The 14834-nt window shown below is 42.6% G+C and overlaps 1 protein-coding gene and 1 pseudogene across 1 annotated transcript in view; one reads left to right on the top strand and one right to left on the bottom strand.

Moving 5' to 3' along the window:
- DCDC2 (doublecortin domain containing 2) overlaps window positions 1-14834 on the top strand; it is a 160804-nt gene that overhangs the window by 95166 nt on the left and 50804 nt on the right. The gene's annotated exons all lie outside the window — the stretch shown is intronic.
- On the bottom strand, window positions 5763-6424 carry LOC132431794 (small ribosomal subunit protein uS10-like; annotated as a pseudogene).

Raw genomic sequence — 14834 nt, 5'->3', positions numbered from 1 at the left:
TGTGAGCTACTTGTGGGCCGGGATCACATCTGATTCATGTTTGAAAATATTCATGTTCCCAATGAATGCTTGGTACTGGCAGAATGAATGAAAATGGGAAGTATAGCAGTCTACTGCAGAGTTGAGGCATCGAATGAAAATACAGTTGGATTACACATGTCTTTTATTCTAGAATTGCAAGACAATAGCTGTTAAAGCTAATAATGGTTCCTCCAGCCGATAGAACTGCCTGCATATATTCAGGGAGCTCTTGTCCTCACAGGGCAACCGTTTCTCTTACTCTAAATGTAAATCCTTTTCTGTGTTGGCCCATAATCTACTTGCTTGTAATCTCCACTCTGCTCCCGGCGAAGCCATCAGAAGGACGGCATGGAGAATATGACTCTTCCAGTTGGTAGCCCTTTAGAAATTTGGAGACAGGTGCTGATGTTCATTTCAGTCTTTCTCCAGCTGAAACGTCCCGAATTCTTTCAGCCACTCCTCAGTGAGAAGGATTGCTTCATCTTCCTATCCCGGTTACATTCTACCTGCAAACTTTGGAGTGTTTCAGTGGCCACCTTAATATGAGATGCCTGGAACCAAACACAAACATCCAAGATGTGGTTTGACTTGTGCAGAATTTACTATGGGTTGATTACACCCTAGGATCACAGTCAGTGGTTTGGGAAGTGGAGCCCTTTCGTTAGAGGAAATTTTACAAAAAGTCCCCTTTGTGTCATACATAAACGGAGATCTTTTCTGGTTGCAGGGAGTTTTCTGGATAGTTTGGGAGGCCACCTGCTCATGATTTTCCTCCTCATGTACTGTGGTGGCCGCTGAAACATTTTTATGGAACTCAGGATTTTGTGACCCACCCCAATCTGAAAAATGTATGATTAAAATGTATTACATATTTCTATGAATGGAGTCCAAGTTTTCAGACTCAATATAGGTTATATTAAGTTTAAGTGCTACTAAAATTTCCATTTACACTCACACGGAGAGCTGTCAAGTTACATCCTCCCATCCTATAATGCAGGATTTTTCATGTTTTCCTGTTAAATTTAATCTTGTTGGTCTGTATTTCAGCCTGTTCACCTAATTTTGGGTCTTGATTTTGTAACTTGTTATCTTTTCCATCTTACCGTAATCTGGATATTTGGCAGTGTGCTCTCTACATGGTATCCAACTATTTTTATAAGTTTTTTGAAGCAAATAGGGTCCATGAGAGAGACTCTTCTTCAAATTGACACCTGGGTGCGGATGAGCATTTTTTGTGGTTCAAAGACTTTGTACCCAACATTCCTAAAGTTACACTAACCATCTCCCACCGCAACACTTTCTGTCTCGATCAATGACAGCACTATTTATCTGTGCCTAAAATTGATGTACAATCTTGACTTCTTTCTTCCCCTTACCTCATATTCCCAACTGTTCACCACATCCTGCTGACTTTACTTGCTAAATATTAGGACAGTTTCCCAATTTTCATCTCTCTACCACAGCCCTTGTTTAGGCTCGCCTTTGCTCTCAACAGGCAACAGTAACTTCCTAACAGGTGTCCTTTTTTTCTGGTCTTTCCCCCTGAGTTTTGTTCTGTCCTCATTTCCAGTGTCACCTGTCTGGACCAAAATTTGACTGTGTGTGGTTCACGTGCTTAAAACCCTCCAGTCGCTCCCCGTCACCCACAGACAAAGCTGAAAGTCTTCAAGTTCATGACTGTTTCACATCGTATTCCTATACCCCCTAAACTGGGCTTGATGCTCTTACAACATTAAATGGCTTGGGATTTCCTCCATGCCCTATGCTCCCTCTTGGTTTTTACTGGCTTCTTTGTCTGAAATTCTCCGCATTCATACTGCCACCCAAACTTTTTTTTGTCAAAACGTACTTGTTTTTAAGATTCAGCTTAGGTGTTCTCCTTCATGAGTTCTGCATCCGCGTAGTCAACCAACTGCGGATCGAAAATATGTGAAAAAATTTTTCCAGAAAGTTCCATAAAGCAAAATTTGAATTTGTGCACACTGGCAACTATTTACATAGCATTTACATTGTATTAGGTACTGTAAGTAATCTAAGGTAAGTTATATGCAAATACTATGTCATTTTATATGAGGGACGTGAGCATCTGCAGATTTTGGTATTTACAGGGGTCTTGGAGGTATTCCCCTGTGGATACTGAAGGAAGGGTGACCGTAATTTGCATTTAATCTGGTCTTTAGTAGATACTTAGTAAATATTTGTTAAGTAAAATAATGGATGAATCAACCCACTTATATACACATACTCATGTTATTTTCCAACCCAAATTTTACCATCATATACACAAAGATATGTGGATTAGTGAATCCATTAACTGTTACGTTGAAATACAAATATTCTATGTTTGATGCTTTCTTCCTCTATCAAACTGGCAGCCCTGTATAAAAGAAATAAGGAAATTTCCTCATTAATGACATGCTAAGTGAACTTATTTTGGACTTCTTTCCCTTATTGCCTCCTTTCCTAAATGCACACAAACAGTTCTGGAAGGAGTAGATTTCTAGTTAAACTGCCTGATTGGAGATCACTTTTTACATGGTTCTTTCTTTCCAGTAGCTTCAAACAATTAACCTGGAGGTGAAATAACACGGATTTATTGACTATTCCCTGTGATATTGTAAATGTGCCTCTTGACACTAAGCAGTTTATAATTTCATTGGCAGAAGGAGACATACACATGAAATAGGTAACAGTGAATTCAGCAAGTAGTCCAGTATCAAAAAGAATGGCACCGATGATAAGTGTTTGGCATTTTTGGAAACAGTGGCGATTTAAACAAAGAAAAAGCAAACAACCAGCTGCACCACATTTGAATGGGCAGAGGCTTAATTTACAAAAAATATAAATTATTTAGGAAGGGAATCAGGTGAAGGTCCGGGAAACAGGACCTCCTGTGATTTTATGTTGAGTGAATTGTGAGGCTACTAGGGTTATTCTAGAAATAAGCACATTAGTACACCTAAATTGAAAAATTGTGTGATGTTTGGAATACGGGCTGTTTTATCAGAACTTTCTTATGAAGTCTGATACCACTGTAATCAGATAAGAACCTCGTGACTACTGAGCTTACATCCACTTGAAAACACATTAGAAACAGGAAAAAAAATGAATTAAACATAGGGAAAACCATCAAGTGCTACCTGGGATAGTCATGCTCTAATGTCTTCAGACTCGGGAAAGCTGTTTCCCAGGCTGCTCCTAGGCAAATGCAGAAAGGAAAGTTTGCCAGGTTTTCCCGTGGCCAGAAGGAAGTATACTTTGAAGCAAATATACTTTTCCCAAGAACTCCATCCATTCATTCACATTTAGCAACTATTTACTGACTCTCCAAAAGGCACTGTGTTAAGCTATAGAGAGAATTCCATGGTTGCTAAAGCAACACCATGAATTGATTTCCCATGTTTAACACCCCTCTCCCCTGCAATAATATTTTGTCTAGCAACCAGATATAGCTTCGTGTAAATTAAAGAGCATTGCCTGTGTTAAGTGAGAAATATAGGTCTAGTCATGCCTTGGGCAAATTATCCAACAATTCTGTCCTCAATTGGAAAATGAAAGGGTTGAACCATTTGCTTTCTTGAGTCCTTTGGGGGCTCTAAAATATAATGATCTAATTAATTTTGATGGTCTTCTGGCTTACACTTTAGTATTTGTGAGTGTGTTTAGTACCTGAAGATGCTGATAGAGTTAACTTTGTGAACTTGCACAGAAGACAAAATTCTGAAATACAACGGCAATGGTGTGTTCATTTAAACGGGAAAACAGCCTTCTGTTCGCAGGGCAGGTATAAACTTCCATTGCTTAGGTATTTGAAAACTTAATGAGTTAATATTTATTATGCTATATGACAATAGTTAAAATATTTCCGTGCCTGGTTAATTGAGATATATGGTGCTTTGATTTTATGGCATTTTATATGAACAAATTTTTTTTTTTTTTTTTGTGGTACGCGGGCCTCTCACTATTGCAGCCTCTCCCGTTGCGGAGCACAGGCTCTGGACGCACAGGCCCAGCGGCCATGGCTCACGGGCCCAGCCACTCCGCGGCATGTGGGATCCCCCCGGACCAGGGCACGAACCCGCGTCCCCCGCATCGGCAGGCGGACTCCCAACCACTGCGCCACCAGGGAAGCCCTATGAACAAATTTTTTAATGCACTGCTTGACTTTATGGATAATCCTGATGTTTTAGACATGGCAGAGACATAGATCTTTTTATATCTGTTACAGTGGATGAAATTGCTGTATAAAGTTTAAACTGCTCCATCAACAAAATTGAGCATTTTAGTAAAAGAAACTTATACGTATGTGTATAAAATTACCAAAGTCACATAGCAAATATTATCTTGAAGTCATTTCTGAAAGGGAGTATTTTCATGTTCTCAGTGAATAATTTCTTTCTGCCTGAGAGCTACTGTTGTACCCTGGGAAATATTCAGAGGAGAAGATAAAATTATTTAGATTTGCAGCTTCTTGTCATGGGAGGTGAAGGTCTTTTTATTATTATTATTAATGTGATGGGAATATTTCCATCACATGGTGTCTCTGTACAGCACAACCTTTTCATCACATAAATAATTAATACCTCCTGCCATTCCTTGCTTCCCCACCTCAAACGCTTTCCATCTGAGTGAGGAGAATGTCTCTCTTCTCAGATAAAGGTTTCCCCAAGTACTGACACTTGGTGGGAGTGGTGGGGGTGGGGAGAAGGGTCGTTTCTCTGCCTCAACACGACCCAGATCTGAGCTGGCTGGAAAGGAGTGTACCAGGAAACAGGAGCTTGTTCTTTTCAAACTAAACTTTTCTTGCATGTAGTAATTGCAGTATTTTTCCAGAGAAAGATTCAGCTTCCGGCCTGGTATCTTTTCCTTTCACATGGGCCTGCTTCTATAACCAGGGCTCCTGGCCTGGTCTCAGAATGGACAGCCCACGTATCCTGCTACTGAGGGCTAGACTGGCCCAGAGTCCCCTTGGTGATCAGTGGTGTCAGGCACCATCCCTGCTCTTGGGCGCGAATATTCTCACCTTCTCATGAGGGAGAGAGACGACGAACCAGGAAACACAGAAGTAAGGCAGGTCAGAGAGCAGGGATGCTGTCGAGGTCATGGGGGTGGAGGTGCCCTGAGCGCACACTTCCTCACGGCTCCATTTCTGCGTCTGGAGAACAAGTCACAGGTCAGGCAAGTGTGTCTTCCACAAACCCCCCCTTTTCTGTATCATTTTTGCCCCTCAGTGATGACTTCTTCCAGTTTCTCTTAGGTCCTTGGTTGGGCCCTGCCATTATTGAATGGAAAATGGCAAATTATTTGGTGGTCAAAAGAATAGACAGTCTTCAGATAAAAAAATTGAAGACAGTTGTAGAGGAGAATTTTTTGAAAAATCGGATCTAGTCTTTTTGCATTCAAATGAACTTTAGCTTTTGTTGTGAAAAATCTATACCCTCCTAATACTTGGTAACTTCTGTGTTCTTTCCCTCCTCAGGACCTTTGACCCAGCCATTTCCTCTCCCTGGAGCATTCCCCCTCAGATATCCATTCCTCATGCTTTTTAAGTCTTTGTTTACATGCTATTTTTAAAATGAGGCCTGCCCTTACGGCTCGAACATTGCTCCCTCTCTCTAGCACTCCCTAGCACTTATATGATGTAATATTCATGATTATTGTGTCTATTGAATCTCCACTGTCCCTTCTACTCCCAGCCTCCACAAGGCCATGAGATTTCTGCTTATGTGAATTCCTAGTTCTTAGAACAAGGCCTGGCACGTAGTAGGTGCTCAATAAATATTGTTGAATTACAAAAGTTTTTTTTTTTAACAACTTATAATCAACTTTCAAAAGTTTGATTTAAGCATCTGCAGCAGTGACTTCAGCTTCCACCGGGGCTCAATGCTGATAGAAGTCACCTTAACAATCTCGGAAGGACCATGTGTGTCAGTGAGTCACTGGTGGGTCCTTCTCTGAAAATGACCCCAAGGCTTAGAACCTTCACTACAAGGATTTTTTTGGGGGTAGCGATTCTCAGAGTCTTGGTAGGCATCCGAACTGGTCCTTTCACTTTGAGATTCTTTCCCTTCATGCCTCTGATCAAATTATCACACACTTTCTCCAAAGATTTTATGTTGCTGCTGTAATTTGGTGAATTGCCACCTCTGGTTCCACATGTGTCTTTCCGGTATCTTTCAAAGACATGCGATGAGGCAGGGGCAGGTGCAGGCAGACCTGCACTCCGCTACACCTCTTCCTCAAAGAGACGAAAGATTAAAAAACCCAAAACACCACGACAACAACAACAGCAACCTGTAAAATCCCTCAGGAAAATCTCACGAGGGCTGTTTGTTTTGGGGACTTAGGGGTTGGAAGCAAGTGCTAACCCTGTCCTGGCCCAGGTAGGAGAGAGCTCGTTATCCAAGCAGGGTGGGGGGTATGGGTGGAGGTAGGGGGGCAGGGACGCCAGCAGCCCAACCCCAGGCATCTCAAAGGGAAAATGGCAGGAGAGGGAGCTGGCCATTCTCTGGGCTTGCGACCCTCTGACTTCTCCTCCCATCCTGAGAGTAGTCAGGTCTAAATGTGGACAGAGGGACTCATCCCTCTGTAGTTTGGTTCTGAAGGGCATGAGTGTAAAATAGTGGAACTGAGACACATTAACAATTTACCTTCATTTAACAAGTTGTATGAAGACATGGTCATAAGTGTTCGGGTTTTTTTTTTTTTTTTTTTTTAAATCATATTAGAATGTGTTCTGAAGAGACTGCTCCCACAGACTAAACCAACCTTTCTATTTGACCAGCTGACTTTCTTTAAAAGTGTCTTGAAAACCTTTTGTGCTCCTTTCCTGAAAGATGTAGTGAGAATGTGATAAGCAGAATAACGGCCCTCCAAAATCCATGTCCAAATCCCCGGCATCTGTGAATATGTTATGTTACAGGGCAACAGGGGAGTAAAGGTTGCTAATGAGCTGACCTTAAAACAGGGAGATGGTCCTCACTTACCTCGGTAGGTCCAGTGGACTCCAAAGGGTCCTTTAAATGTGGAAGAGGGAGGCAGAAGAGTCAGAACCAGAGAGCCGACGTCGTAAGAAAGACTCAATGATGGGCCATTGCTGGCTTTGAAGGTGGAAGGAGGCCACGAGCCAAGGAATGCAGGTGGCTCCAGGAAGCTGGAAATGGCGAAAAGATGGATTCTCCTCTAGAGCCTGCAGAAAGGAACGGAGCCCTGCTAACACCTTGATTTTTTAGCCTGGGGAGACACATTTCAGACCCTGACCTCCAGAACTGTAGGATAACAAACTTGTGTAGTTTTAAGCCATCAAGTTTGTGCTAATTTGTTACAGCTGCAATTGCAAACCAATACAGAAAGAGTAAGGGGAAACTTGTCTTTGTGTTTTTGCCACATGCCTCCTTCCCAGTGCTGTGGTATTTTCAGTATTCTTCCGGGGAAAATTAAAAGACAGAACCACAAAGCACTTTAGAAGACTGTGATGGCCAAACCTGGCAGTGGCCACTATGAACCTCCCTCAGGGGACTGGAGTCACACCCTCACTTCAGGACAGTGGCCAGAAGCTCACAAAAAGAGACCCACACTGGCAAGGTCTCAAGCCATGATTCCTCCACCATGGCCTGGGTTAGGGAAAGAGATGTATATGGGGAAATATTAAAAGTTAGTGCACAGTGCTACTCTTGGAATTCTTCATTAGCAGGTGTTTAAAAGTCAGCGCTCTAAAATTACTTGCAGAAGCTTATAAATATGAATTTCCTGTAATTCACATTTTATAAGAACTCCTATCAGCTGTATCACAGCTTGAAAAATACCAAAAATGCATTAGAAAAACCTTTCTGTTTAAAACTATATTGATCTCATGTTTACGTGGCAAAAGAAGGCCATTACGCAGCAGGCAGTAAAAGCTTCATTTCAGAGAGCTTGAGAAAAACCTCAAAATAATTCACTGTTAGACTTTTCCTTACAAAATAAAATGAAATAACACCACCTGCTGCTTAAAATCTCCAATTAATGCTATAAAAAGTACCTTCATTTAAAAAGCCAATGTGTAAATTTCTCCAAGCTGGCTGCAGACATTTCTTCAAATTTACTGTAACCTTTTGCTCCTGTCTGCAGGAGAAAGAGGCTTCCAGATTCCAAAGAGAAGCCAGACCTGATTTTCACCTAATTACTTAAGAGTGAAACCCCTTTCTGTTCATCGGGTTCAGTTATTTAAGATACTGATAACTCACATATAATCTGCTGCTATGTGTGTTTAGTAGAAATTGTGAAAGAAGATTATCGAAGCTTGCGAACATTCCACCTAGGAATTAAAATCAGGGTGTTTTTGCACGAACCACAGAAGAGAAGGAAGAGGCTGGAAGAAAAAATGAACAGTGATCTTTCTCATCTCACAAGGCTCTTTAAAGACCAAATCAGCAGGTGTGAAAATCACCACCTTTGAGCAGTTTTTAAGCAATGAGAAAGTGCAGGTCTTTTATCTCTCTTTCCCACCCTGATAGTCAGGTTAATGAGAATTTCCGAGGGGTGAGCCACTGGACATCTTTGAAATGCCCCCCTTCTGTTTATCAGATGAATCAAGGGACAGTCAGCTGTGAACACTGGGCAGGAAGGGTCAGCTGAAAAATGGGCAGGAGGGGTCATTTGCAGCCTGTGAGCAAAACCAGCAGGCCGTTTCTGTCATTCTGTTTTCTTGCCCAGCCAGTTATCAGGGCAGAAGCTAGCATGGAAAGAGTTGCCAAGAATCATTTGGGGCTGCTGTGGTCAGTTACTAGTACAGCGCAGGGAGTTCCTGGCAGACAAGACTGAAGACAGATCTATGGCTTAACCTAGGATGGTCCAGCGTCTTTGCTTGCCCCTCAAGGCTCTCCACGATAGCCCGCTCGACTGGTACCGCTCATCTCCCACCACCCCTCACCATGAATCCAGGAGGACTGGTCTCTTTAATTAGGTCCCTTGATGATCCCTGCCCCTCCAATGCTCTGTTCTTATTTTTAATTCTTGACTGGTGTGTCCTGCCCCACCATATCTCTTTTGCATAGCCTACATTCTCTGAAAGTCCAGGGGAAGTGGTACAGCTTCCCCCAGGGAAGACTTTATAATCCTCGCTCACACTGATCTTAACCTTTCACGTTTGTGACCTTACTGAGTCACAAAACTGGCATCTTAGATAGAGATTTGTTCGCAAAAAGGTATCCGTGTTATTTATCGCTTAATTAAATCAGTAGATCAAGGTGATGTTTTGTGGGCACCCTGCTATCTTCTCCACTCCTCTTCCCTTGGTTTTGTGAAAATCCTGTCTGTTGCTTTTCCCTTTCCCTTTCTGCTCCTTCTCAGTCCGAGAAGAAAGGTAACCCCTTTGTCTCCCTATCTGTCTTCAAGTGTAGTGTCCCTCAGTTAGGTCACAGGCTCTCTTCTGTATCCACATCTCCCTGGAACACGAGTCCTGCATCCCAGCTACCTCCTGCATGCCTTCACTGATAGTACAGAATTTTTGAACTTAAATTAGATTCTCAGTTAAACCCGTTCTTCGCGGATCCCCTCCAGTTATGTCTTCCTCACGTATTCTCCTCAGATGCCTAAGTGAGAAACCTCAGAGTCATCTGTCAGCTGTGTTCCTCCCTTGCCGCATCCCACAGGCTGCTGTTTGGTCTATTTCTAACATCTCTGGAAGGAGTTTCTGCCTTTAGACCCCACTGCCGTTCCCTGGGTCACACCCTCTCTACCTATGAGCAGTCCGACCTGAGCAGAACCTGAGGGGTTCTCAGACTCCAGTCTTGTTCACTTCTAATCTATCCTTGACAGTCACAAGTTATCATCTGAAATGCAGACAGGATCAGGACTCTATCTTAGAAACTCTGGTGGTTTCTTGCTCACCAGAGCCCAGCCTGTCTCTTTCACATGCTTGTAAGTCCTGTCGAGTCTGCTCTAGTCTTCATGGCTCGTGCTCAGACAGGGATGGTCCAGCCACTGGGCTCCTGAAAGTGTTGCGAGAGTCTGCTCAGATTTCTTTGTCTCTGTCAAACTGTCACTGAGCCCTCAGTCAAAAATAAGCACTCTTTTTTTTAAGGGTACCATTTGCCCTTCGCACAGACCTTCATTAGGGCACCTATTATATAAAATGTTATTTATCGTGAACATGATCTATTCTAGGGCAGGGACTGTGCCTTTGTTCATCCTTGTATCCTGAATGCTGGCATAATACCTGGATCATAGGGGGTGGGGGGCAGGTATCAACGAAAGTTTGTCAGTCAATGGATGTTCACTTCCAATTAGCATACAGATCCACTACTGGGCAAATATTATGTGTTAAACTTTTTTTATCCTTATACAGTTATGAACACACAGGTGACAAAGAATAAATACTTGTTGGCTAATTTGTGATTAAAGCTGTAAGCAAGTGGAAGTGGAACTGTAGCACGTAGGCATGTGGCTGAAATATTGGATATAATGTTTCACAGTGATGTGTGGGCGTGTATGAAGATTTGCTGCACTATGCTTTAGAGTGATGTACTGTTTTACTGCTCTGGTATGAATGGGAGCACATGATCTTAAAGTAGGAGACCAGTTGCCAGGATTTAGGGGGAATATTTATTTAGGTGAAATTAGTCAAAAAAGAAAGGGGAGTTTCAGACCCACCAAAGAGCTGTAGTCTCAGAACATGCATATTAGTGTGTGTATGTGTGTAATGGTATAGGCAAAACTTCCTGTTTAAGGCTCTCTTTATGTAATGTGTCAAATATAAGTAAATCAAGGGCTTGCTAACATTAGAAGTTGTATATCATTTACATAAAGAAGTAAGCAATGACTGAATGACTGGGGTTGGGGACTGGTTGTGAAGGGAAGCAGGCTAGAATATTCATTGTGGCTGACTGATTTCATAGTCAGGTTCCTACTTCATTTTTTCATGTTCCTTTGTGAACCTTCCATCCATCTTCCTATGAATATGTCTATATACATATGTATATATGTGTATATATTATAATGTATATATGCACACCCATTTGTGTGTGTGTGTGTGTATGTTTATCCAGTTAAGCTTCATGCTTGTCCAGGTCAGGGACAAACTTGCTCATTGATTGATTGATTACATCAATCAATTGATTACACCTACTCTAGATTGATTACACCTAATAAGTTGTCCAACATGTAGCAGATACTCAACAGTTACTTACTGACAACCTAATTTTCTTTGTATATCTAACGGAAATGATGCAAACATTTAGTTCCATTTCAAAATTTTTGGAAAGCACACAGAGTCCCACAGCAGCTCTGCGTTTCCAAATTTTTGTTGGAGCACGGACACAGCAACCATTTATAAAAATCCCCCCTCCCTCACCCTGCCAAATTGGAGGAGACCTAAGAGCAAATAAGGTGTTTAAAAGAAATGTCTTCACTCCCATGTTCTCTATGCCATCATCTACGTGGCTCCAAGAAGAATATTTCAAAGCACATAACCTGGCAGAAACACTTATCCACACATTTCTTTTTTTTTTTTTTTTTTTTCGGTACGCGGGCCTCTCACTGTTGTGGCCTCTCCCGTTGCGGAGCACAGGCTCCGGACGCGCAGGCTCAGCGGCCGTGGCTCACGGGCCCAGCCGCTCCGCGGCATGTGGGATCTTCCCGGACCGGGGCACGAACCCGTGTCCCCTGCATCGGCAGGCGGACTCTCAACCACTGCACCACCAGGGAAGCCCCCACACATTTCTTTTTTTATTGATCGATGTCATAACTCTGTTAGAGGCTAAGGATACAATGATGAACAAGACGTGGGCCCCTCCCTCGAGGCATTCACAGTCAGATGAGTTCGTCTTCACAGTCCAGGAGTGGAGGTGGGTGCCACCCATGACAGGGGCAGGGCCAGGGTACTGGGGGATCACAGAAGAGGGACAGCCAAAACCGGGCTGAGAGGCCAGGGCGAGCTTCGTGGAGGTGGAAGTCTTCGGGAAGGATGTGCGTCAGGTCATTGTCAGCAGCACCCTGTCATCCTCGGGACCACACTCCTGAGAGGGTCTCATAAGCTCTTTCACCTTCTGGTTTCTATCACCTCCTCATTTTCAAGCATCAATATACAACACGCGTGTGTGTACACATGTGTACATGTGCTTACACACACACACACACACACACACACTCACCGAATGCTCTGGCTAATAAGAACTGAGCAGATCGTATTAGTCAAGACTCAGATCTCATTGGCTTATGTAAAAGAATCCTTCACCCTTGATATCTCTGACTGTTCACCTACAATTCATGCTTCAGCCTATTGGAATCGTTTTTCAGTTCTCAACCTTCTAATGAAAGCACAATGGCCAAGGTTGTCCTTGACCTCTGGAAGGTTAAATCCAATGACCTTTTTACAGCTTCCTTTTACTTGGCCTCTTTGCCCCATGTGGGTGACCCTGTCACTTAGCACTGTGTCATCTTGGACAAGTTCATTAAGTGATCTCTGCCTCGATTTCCTCAATTATGAAATGAGATAGTAATACGATTATTATTATCACAACCCTATGAGTATTGATTGAGTTGATATATGCAAAGTGCCTGGTATAAAGCAAGCATAGTTAAATGCTACTGTTATTTAACTCTCCTGATCAGTCTCTAGAAAACAATCTCTATGCTGGTAACTTTGACAGCACTCTTGGGTTGTCCCCCCACCTCTTTGTATCCTTCAGCCTTCTTCATTGACCTCTCTTATTTATTCTGCCTCCCCTTAAATATTAAGGTCTCAGGGTTTGTCCCGACATCCCAGGCTAACACACTGGTCCACCCCCGGGGCTCTCCTGCCTCCCACTTGCCACTACGACAGCTCAAATCTAACCACTTCCCGAGTGGTCTTTGTGAAACTCAAATCTCAGCATGTTCTTCCGCTGCAGAGGCTCCCCTCTGCAGGACCAAACCCCCTTACTTGGCTTACAAAGCTCTTTCCACCAGCTGGCCTCAGCCCACCCTGCAGATCTTACCTCTCACCACCCTGACCCCTCACTTCCAGTGCCTCTAGGCAGCTCCTCATATGTACTGGCCAAGTGGGCTCTGTAACTTGCATGGCCTTGCTCATGCTATTCATTCTTTCACACCAGCTTAGGCATGATTTCCTTGGGTATTCTTCTCCCTGGATATTCGACGACTGTCTCCTCTGTGCACCACCGTACCCCGAGCTGTTGCCCATCAGACCTCTAGGACAGCTGCTGTGCTGATTTGCAGTCATTGCCGTTTCCCTCAAGGGCAAGGGCTGTCTTATTCTTTGTATCCTCAGCACCTAAAGAGCAGCTGGTGTGGTTGGTACAGAGTTGGCGCTCAGACGATGAACAAATGAATGGGACAGACAAATGGAAGGGCCAATAAACTGTAAAGCTGGACCAGGAGCCCATTCCCAGTGGACTCTGGTGATGCCAGTTCCCTGCTGCCTCTGCCTGTCAGGGAGAGACCTTCCCGAGCTCTTTCTTTTTCTCTTTCCTGAGAGGGTTGGTGGGAATCTGGGTGCCTGGTGGGCATCTGCAGATAATCCAGATTGTCTCAATCCTCTGTGTTAAAAGGGAGGTCAAGGGTGAGGTCAAGGTCATTAATGCATTAGGAAAAGCAACTTTTTACCTTTCTTTCCCACTGGTGGGAAAGCTCAGTACAGTGACATTTAAGAACAGTCTCTACTTTTAACCTCTTTCAAATGAATAGCACTCTTAACCATTTTCTCTCTGTCAGTTTTCCTTTTCTTTGTAAGTGCCAGTTTGGTGGCTACATAGGCAAGAATGGCAACTATTGGCTGGAAATCCCCAGACACAGGATAATTTATAATAAGCCTGGTTGTCATGATCCCTACGCAATGCAACTTACAGCTTCTTTTTGCAAGCTAATCAGTTCAAGGAAGTATGTCAGGTGTGCAGCACATTTACAGGGATTGTTTATTTAATGTAAAAATGTCTTGCTTTATGCATTTATTTCTTTAGTTGTTAATTTGCCAATGTGTACCATTTCTAACAATTCAAAGGCCTTTCCAAAGTTAAGGTAAAATTGTTGCAAACGGCATGAATTTTGTAAAACAGATGAATTGAGAAAGTGAGAGGGGATGCTTGATACATAAAAGGTAGTTTTGCCGTTGCTGAGTTAACGGGAACAGTGAAGAACTGTCAGTGTTGGGGTAGTGTTAGCCCAACTCACACAAGGTTGGTATGTACAGAAATACCAACCTTGTCTCTGCTTCCTTTGTGACCACTCAAGACCATTGCATATGGTTTTATCATCTGGTTTAAAAATGTGCAGTTTAAAATATATTTAAGAACAACATGTAACACATTTAAATGTAAAATTGGACTGTGTGAATATTCTTAGAATAGTATTCATAAAGAAGTCAGTTCACTTAGGCACAGTTGCAATGATATTATGAGCTCCCTCTCTGCTTAAAAGCTTTTTCCAAAAGTTTTCTGATAGAGGATTGCCAGATTACATTTATACCCAGGGGTGGAATTCATTAATCTCTGCTCAATTCATTTGGCCACGGACTTTTTGAAAAGGAACATAACAATTTTTTTTATCCACACATCCCCATATGAACATATACATTTTAGTCAGTCCTTTTTTTCATGAAGGTTCAGCTTTTGCCCCCGCAGAAGAAAATATGTTCAAATAAGCAAATGTGATTGGAAATAAAAATAAATTTGATTATGATGAAACTTAGTGACTTCACTGTTTAAACAGTTATTCAATTTTTTGATTATTTTTATTTTGCATTCTAGTTTGTCCCACTGCCTTATGGATGTACTATTGTTATACCTGTAGCTCAATGCATTATTCTCTTCTTATTTTTAGCTCTTCTTTCAATGAAA

This window comes from Delphinus delphis, chromosome 10, assembly GCF_949987515.2.
Source record: "Delphinus delphis chromosome 10, mDelDel1.2, whole genome shotgun sequence".
Classification (NCBI taxonomy): domain Eukaryota; kingdom Metazoa; phylum Chordata; class Mammalia; order Artiodactyla; family Delphinidae; genus Delphinus; species Delphinus delphis.
The sequence above is the reverse complement of the archived record's forward strand: the minus strand, read 5'-3'. Positions and strand labels throughout refer to the sequence as shown.